The 7,501-nt window shown below is 45.7% G+C and overlaps 1 protein-coding gene across 1 annotated transcript in view; it reads left to right on the forward strand.

The window, feature by feature from the left end:
- Positions 1-247: 247 nt before the first annotated feature.
- Positions 248-7,501, forward strand: part of LOC108306381 (dynamin binding protein) — a 134,476-nt gene continuing 127,222 nt past the window's right edge. Inside the window, exon 1 of the mRNA XM_017531276.2 lies at positions 248-364. The gene's annotated coding sequence lies outside the window, so the exon portion shown is untranslated. The remainder of the gene's footprint in view (positions 365-7,501) is intronic.

The raw sequence follows: 7,501 nt of genomic DNA on the forward strand, positions 1-7,501 counted from the left end.
GACACGAGCTGTGTCGGCGCGCCGCGGAGGGGGGCGGGCCCCGTGCCTCAGTTTCCCTGGTAGCCGTGCTCGGAGCGTCGCCACCCGGACGTCGCAAGGCGAGCAGGGCCGGGCCGGCCGCCAGGGGGCGCGAGCGCGGGGCGGGCGCCCAGGAGGTGGGCGCGTTGGGAGAGGATCGTGGCGTTCCCCGGGCCCCGCGGACCGCGCGAGCAGAGGCGGAAGCCTGGGCGGGAGGCGGGGCGGCGCGCTGAGTCACACGGGATCGACCCGCCCGCCGCTTCCAGGGGCGGAGGTGACAGCGGGCCGGGGACGGGCGGCTGCAACTGCCCGCCGCACCTAGAGACCGCCGAGCGGCGAAAAGCAGGTCAGGGGCTGGGCCGGGCCAGAGTCGGGCCGGAGTCGGGCCGGAGGCGGGCGGGCGCCGGGCGGAGAGCGGGGACCGCGGTCCGGGGTCGCGGTCCGGGGCCGCGGGAGGAGGGGACACGCACCCCGGGGGACGCGCCGCTTCGCGCGGCTGGGCCTGCCTCGGCGCGCGGCGGCGCTGCGCTCGGTGGGTCGGGAGCCCGCTAGGGACAGTGGGGCGCCGCGGGCCCCCTTGCACTCCTGGAATCCACGGCCGGGTCGGGCCCTGCGAGTCCCGGGTGTTGGAGGGGCGGTCAGAACGATGCGGACGCGGGCTTTTCAAGCGGTGTTAAGCCCAGGGCGCTTTTACTGCACCTCTGTGTCACTCCAGCAATGAGGCGGAATTTTGGGAGCTGGAAAAAGAATTCAGCATTCGTCCAGCCCCCTTATTTTACAGATGTTCAAAGCCTCACGGCATGGGAGTCCGTAATTCTGTGTCAGGGAGACAGGGACGGGTGGCTTCCGAAACAAGGGTTAGACCGTGTTCCTGCTGCAGGCACAGATGTCCACCGGGCATCAGTGTCTCAAAGGGTGGTGATGCTGTCACTTGAATAAAGGAATATTGAGGTACTAAACAGGCCGGGGCCTGATGCAGATAAGGGGTATAGACTTAAATTTTAAGTGCAAAAACAACTTTAAATGCAATCTCATTTTTTGCTGGCTGTCTCATTTGTACTGTAATGAAGGTTAAATATTTTTGGCACTCACTTATTCTGGAATATTGGTAACTTGCCTTTATGTCTGTTTTATAGTAATTTTTTTACATTAATATGAAGATCTTGTATCAAAACACTTTTCATAAGTAATGATGCTGTAGTATGTGGCAGGCGAGTGGTAACACTAATATTTAGGCTTTGAGCATAGTCTAGCTTTGCTTGTTTACATAGCTGAGTTAAAAGGGATAAGCAGGACTGACTAATCCGTAGTGGTTTCTGCAAGACTGAAGTACTTGACAGCATTCGGACATCATTTCTCAGTTGGTGCTGCGTTTATTACTCTCACAGCATGAATACAGTCACGGTGATCAGCACGTTAGTTTATCCTTTGCCCATTTTTCTCTAAAATATTGAATTAAAGGATCTCTAAGGACCTCTAAGGTCCACTCAGCCTCCTGAGTGGCTGGGATTACAGTTCTCCGATTTTACATGTTGACTTGAAACACGTCACTCATTGTGACAACAAAAATGTTTTAAGAAAAGTTTTTTAGAATTCAGCATAATGGGGCATAGCGAATCTTCAAATTCATTATTTTCAGCTCTCTCAGTCACTTTGTCAGGATTGGGGTAAAATAACTGAAAATGACTTTTTCAAATTGCAGATACTTCCGTGTGCAATTCACTTAAATTCACAGACTGCAATGGAGTGAGTTGTGGAGGGTGGAGAGTAGCTCAAGTCTGGCTTGGGAATGGGGTCTGTGCAGTGCCACTGATAACTTTTGCAACAAGCCAGGAACATTCTGACTCAGAATGTAATAAGTTGACTTTTATACAGTGTTCACATTGTGTATTTTTTGGCTGAGATAATCTTCATAAATGATCTGTTTAAATATGTACCCGTTATTTATTTGTCTTGCAGCCCCAAAGCAGTGCATTTCCTTCCTCTACTTTCCAGCAATCCCTGCCTCTTTCCTGGCTCCTTTCTTCTCTGAGTGCCCACCTTATCCGAACAGACCCTTTTCACATTTCTTCTTCATCCACGTTGCAATTCAGAGCCTCCTTGATAACAAGATAAGTCATGATTCTTGAATCACCCTTTAAGATCTTCTAAAAATTAAGGATAAATATTTATTTTTAGAACACAGACTTTTTGAGGCTTTGGTTCTGAAAAAAAGCTAAGTGGACCATGTTTCAGTTTCCATCTTTTCTGTGCTTTCAGACTGTAGTATAGGAAGCCTCCAGGGCCAGTAAACGCTTTACCTCCACTTTAGAAGGAAATCCTTTCTGCACAATGCATAGCGGAACTTCAATTTCTTTATTACTCCCAGCCCTCTGCTTTTCAGTGTTGGGCTAAAAATAAGTGAAAAGTGGTATTTTCAAACTAACTGTTTGGGGGAACTTTTTTCAAATGATAAAAACAATTAAAATAGAATGCAAATAAGGCTTGCATACCTATTGCCAGGTGTAAAATTTGGCTTTTTTTTTTTTTTTTTTTTTTTGATACAGAGTCTCACTCTGTTGCCCAGGCTGGAGTGCAGTGGCATGATCTTGGCTTACTGCAACCTCCGCCTCCTGGGTTCAAGCGATTCTCCTGCCTCAGCCTCCTGAGTGGCTGGGATTACAGGTGTGCACCACCACACCTGGATAATTTTTTGTATTTTAGTGGGGGAGGGGTCTCACCAGGTTGGTCTTGAACCTCTGACTTCAGGTGATCCACCCACCTCAGGCTCCCAGAGTGCTGGGATTACAGGTGTGAGCCACTGTGCTCAGCTTTTGGCTTATTTTCTAGGTTTAGTATTATGCTGTTTCTAGAGTCAGCTAATGGATTACCTACAACATGGTATTATTATGAGATTATCTCCTGTGAAATTCTCAAATGTGCTTGATCATCTGCCAAAACATCCTTAGAATTCATTCAGGATACTTCTGGAAAGTTTTGCAATACCAATTCAATTAGTATGAAATAGTTTCTTATTATACTCACGAAAACATCTGAATAAGCTATTCAAGATTGGTTAACTTAGACTTGTTGGTCAGAAGTTAATTATGAGATATTAGTCTCTTGCCTGGAAAGGTAGAAAGTTCTTAAGTAGCAGCAGTAAAATGAGATCACAGAGCAGCTCTTTAATGAAAGAGCTGTTAAACAAACCAAGGTGTTACCTTTTAGTTATGTACTTTATCCTCCCTGCTATGAAAGGCAGCTGTAGGAGGTAAAATAGACGTAGAATAGCTAAAGTGTATTATTTCATTTTTAGATTTCTAGATCTTTTCTTCTGATTGATGGATGGAACTGCTAAGAACTGAACCAGCACTTGAAGGCAGATAGGGCATTGTGCAGGGAGTCTAAAGGCATGGGTTTTGGTCCTTACTTGTTCATTCACTGAACACATTCTCGTTGAGCACCTGTGTGTGCCGGGAGGGGGAACACCTGTATGTGCCTGGAATGGGGGCACCAGTGTGTGCTGGGAGGAAGAACACCTGTGTGTGCCGGGAGGTGGGGACATTTGTGTGTGCTAGGGGTGGGGACTAGTTTGGATAAAACAAACTAAGCTCTTGTGGAATAGACACATTCTAATAGGGTAGAGATAGACAAATATGCGAATGAATGGATGGGTCAGAGGATCATAATGCTATAGAGAACTTTAGAGTCAGTAGGAGAGGGTAAGTGAGAGAGAGTGTGTGAGTGAGTGCGTGTATGTGTGTTTGGGTGTCTGGTAGGGGATTTTTTTTTTTTTTTTTTTTTTTTTTTTGTGGGTGTTTTTTTTTTTTTTTTTTTTTTTTTTTTTGAGACGGAGTCTTACTCTGTCGCTCAGGCTTGAGTACAAAGGTGTGATCTCAGCTCACTGCAACCTCTGCCTCTGGGGTTCAAGCGATTCTCCTGCCTCAGCTTCCCAAGTAGCTAGGATTACAGGCACCCACCACTATGCCCAGCCAATTTTTGTGTTTTCAGTAGAGATGGGGTTTCACCATGTTGATCAGTTGGTCATGCTGGTCTCAAACTCCCGACCTCAGGTGATCCACTTGCCTTGGCCTCCCAAAGTGCTGGGTTTTACTTTTTATAATGGCTTCCTCCTCACTCAGCGTGAAGGCCAAAATCCTTCAATGACCTCCATTGACATGCCCTCCCCACTCCCACCACTTCTCATCTGCTGCCACCTCCCTGCCACCCACATCCATACTGACCAGCCATCATGACCTTGCCACCCCTCACATGCCAAGCAGGCTCCTGCACCAGGGTTAGAGGGGTCAGATAAAGCCTCTACTGAGATAACTTTTTTTTTTTTTTGAGACAGGGTCTTTCTCTGTCACCCAGGCTGGAGTGCAGTGGTGTGATCACAGCTCACTGTAGCCTCAACCTCCCGGTCTCAAGCGATCCTCCCATCTCAGCCTCCAAAGTAGCTATTAGCTGAGACTACAGGCATGTATCACCATGACCGGCCATTGTTTGCATTTTTAATAGAAGCGGAGTTTCACCATGTTGTCCAGGCTGGTCTGGAACTCCTGGACTCAAGTGGTCCACCCACCTTGGCCTCCCAAAGTGCTGGGACTACAGGCATGAGCCACCGCACCTGGCCTAACTTGTGATCTGAGACTGGAGGGAAAAGAGGGACTGAGCAGTTTCCAAACCCTGGTGCAGGAGCCTGCTTGGCATGTGAGGGGTGGGAAGGTCATGGTGGCTGGTCAGTATGGATGTGGGTGGCAGGGAGGTGGCAGCAGATGAGAAGTGGTGGGAGTGGGGAGGGCATGTCAGTGTAGGTCACTGTAAGGATTTTGGCCTTTACACTGAGTGAGGAGGAAGCCATTAGAGAGCTTTGAAAAGTGAAGTTGATAATGACTTATGTTTTATAAGGATCACTCTGGCTACTGAGTTGAGAATAGACAGGAGGAGAACAAGGGCTGAATCAGGAAGACCTATTCAAGCTAGAGCTGTGTGACTCACACCATATTTCTTCCCTGAGTCTTCGTTTCCTCATCTGTAAAATAACTGGGCCCCCTCTAGCTCAATAATTTTAAGATTTCAATAGGGCAGTGTATTTCTACAGGGAGGCAAGAGGATTGCATGGAAGAGATTCTGAAAGTAAATCACTTCAGATGACCTGAAAACTTGACACCAACCTGCCTTTAGCTGAATCATCCCAAATCAAGGTAATCAGGTCTTTTCCAGTCAGGTTGTCAGGCCATGAGAACAAAAACACTGTTTCGTAAATATTATCTGCTGATCCCTTTTGTACTTTGCTGATCCCTGAATTTTCCCTTCCTGATTGAAAAAGGATGAAAAGCTGTTACTCATCAACAGAACTGGCAACCAGAGTAGCTTTTGTTGTTTGGAAAATTGGGAACTTTGGGGAAGGAAACAGTTCTAATTTTGTGTTTATCATAGGTCATTTGAGTTTTTCTTTTATAACACGCAAGGAGTCTAAAAGATTGGTTTCATTTTAGAATTCCCCTGTCCCAGTCACCTCCTGCCTCACAGGTGTTCATTCTAATGCATTTCACGTTTCCTTTTGTTTACATAGGAGCTTGCAAAGTGGGAATGTTTGTTGTATGTGTATGTATTTTGATTTGCAATGCTTTAATTCGTTTTCCTTTTTTCTCTGCGTAGTGTTGTTTGTTTCCTTGTCCCCCTCTCCCCGCTCCGTTGCTCAGGCTGGAGTGCAGTGGCATGATCTGGCTCACTGCAACCTCTCCCTCCCAGGTGCAAGCCATTCTCCTGCCTCAGCCTCTTGAGTACCTGGGATTACAGGCACGTGCCACCATGCCCAGCTAATTTTTTGTATTTTCGTAGAGATGGGGTTTCACCATGTTGACCAGGCTGGTCTCAAACTGCTGACCTCAGGTGATCTGCCTGCCTCGGCTTCCCAAAGTGCTGGGATTACCAGGCGTGAACCACCATGCCAGGTCTCTAAGTGTTTTTAAGATCCATCTATGTTATGTGTCTGTCCAGTTCTCTGCTTTGCAGTGCTGTGTTGTATCCCATGCTGTGTGCATCCACTGGTTTTTCCTTATCTGCTCTCTGTGTAGTGAATGGATACTCAAGTAGTTTCTGCTCCTAAACACCACAAATATTGCTGCAGTGAACATCTTCGTACATGTCCACTTATAAAGTTGTATAATGTTTCTGTGGAATTGCTGGATTATAGAATTGCAGGGACTGAATTTGATGAAATAGTGCCAGATACCAGTGGCTGCCCCAGTCTCCGTGCCTCTGGAAGTATTAATATTTGAGGACTCCTGTATCCTCATATCCCACCAACACTCACTTCTTTCCAGCTCTCCATCTTTTTAAATCTCATTAGCACAAAGTGATAGCTTGTCATTTTAATTTATATTTCTTTGATGACTAGTGATTTTGAGTATCTCTTGGACAGATAGCTTCCTTTGCAAACTGCTTACTCATGTCTTTGGCATTTTCTGGTGGGGCTGATAACTATTTTGTTGTTGCCGTTGACTTGCAGAAGTGATTTTTATAATACAGATATTTATTCTCTGTTATGTTTAGACTTTGCAGATGTTTTCTCATTTGGTCATCTTGTCATTTGGTTATCAGATCGTCCCGTTTAGTTGTCATTTTGTCTTTGCCATCCTTTGATCAAGAAATACTTCTAATTTTGATGTAATCAAACAGATAAATTCTTTGACTTGCGGTTTATGCTTTTGGGGTTTTGTTTAAGGAACTCTTCCTGATCCCTAGGTCGTGTCTATGATCTCTCTAGGGCCCACATAGTCATGTGTTAGATAGGAATTCAGCCCTATTTTTCTCATTTAACAACCTAGTTTTTCTAATAGCATCTCAACAAAATTCATGCTTTCCTCTATTAAATTGTGATATCTCTTTCTCATTTATGGTTTCCATGAATATACTTTTCTAGCTCTAAGCCTTTATTTTGTTCCATTAGTCTGTCAGTTCTTGCTTCATTTTTTTTATTACTCTGATTTTATTACAGTGACTTTGTAGTATGTCTTAATGACTGGCACAGCAAGTCATTCATTTTAAAGTTTATTTAGCTCTTCCTGGACCAAAATTTATTTTTCCCATATAAAATTTGGAATAAGTTTACCAGGCTACCCAAACATTATATATATTATATATACGTATATTAACCTCCTGAAGTGCTTGGATTGCAGGCACAAGCCACTGTGCCTGGCCAAAAAATTATATTTTTGAGGAATTTTTATTGGAGTGCCGTGGCATGATCTCAGCTCACTGCAACCTCCGCCTCCTGGGTTCAAGCAATTCTGCCTCAGCCTCCGGAGTAGCTGGGACTACAGGCCTGTGCCACCATGCCCGGCTAATTTTTGTATTTTTAGTAGAGATGGGGTTTCACCATATTGGCCAGGCTGGTCTCGAACTCTGGACCTTTTGATCCGCCCACCTTGGCCTCTCAAACTGCTGGGATTACAGGCATGAGCCACCCTGCCCAGCCTTTGCATGCAAAACTTTT

This window comes from Cebus imitator, unplaced genomic scaffold (assembly GCF_001604975.1).
Source record: "Cebus imitator isolate Cc_AM_T3 unplaced genomic scaffold, Cebus_imitator-1.0 Scaffold71, whole genome shotgun sequence".
Classification (NCBI taxonomy): Eukaryota; Metazoa; Chordata; class Mammalia; order Primates; family Cebidae; genus Cebus; species Cebus imitator.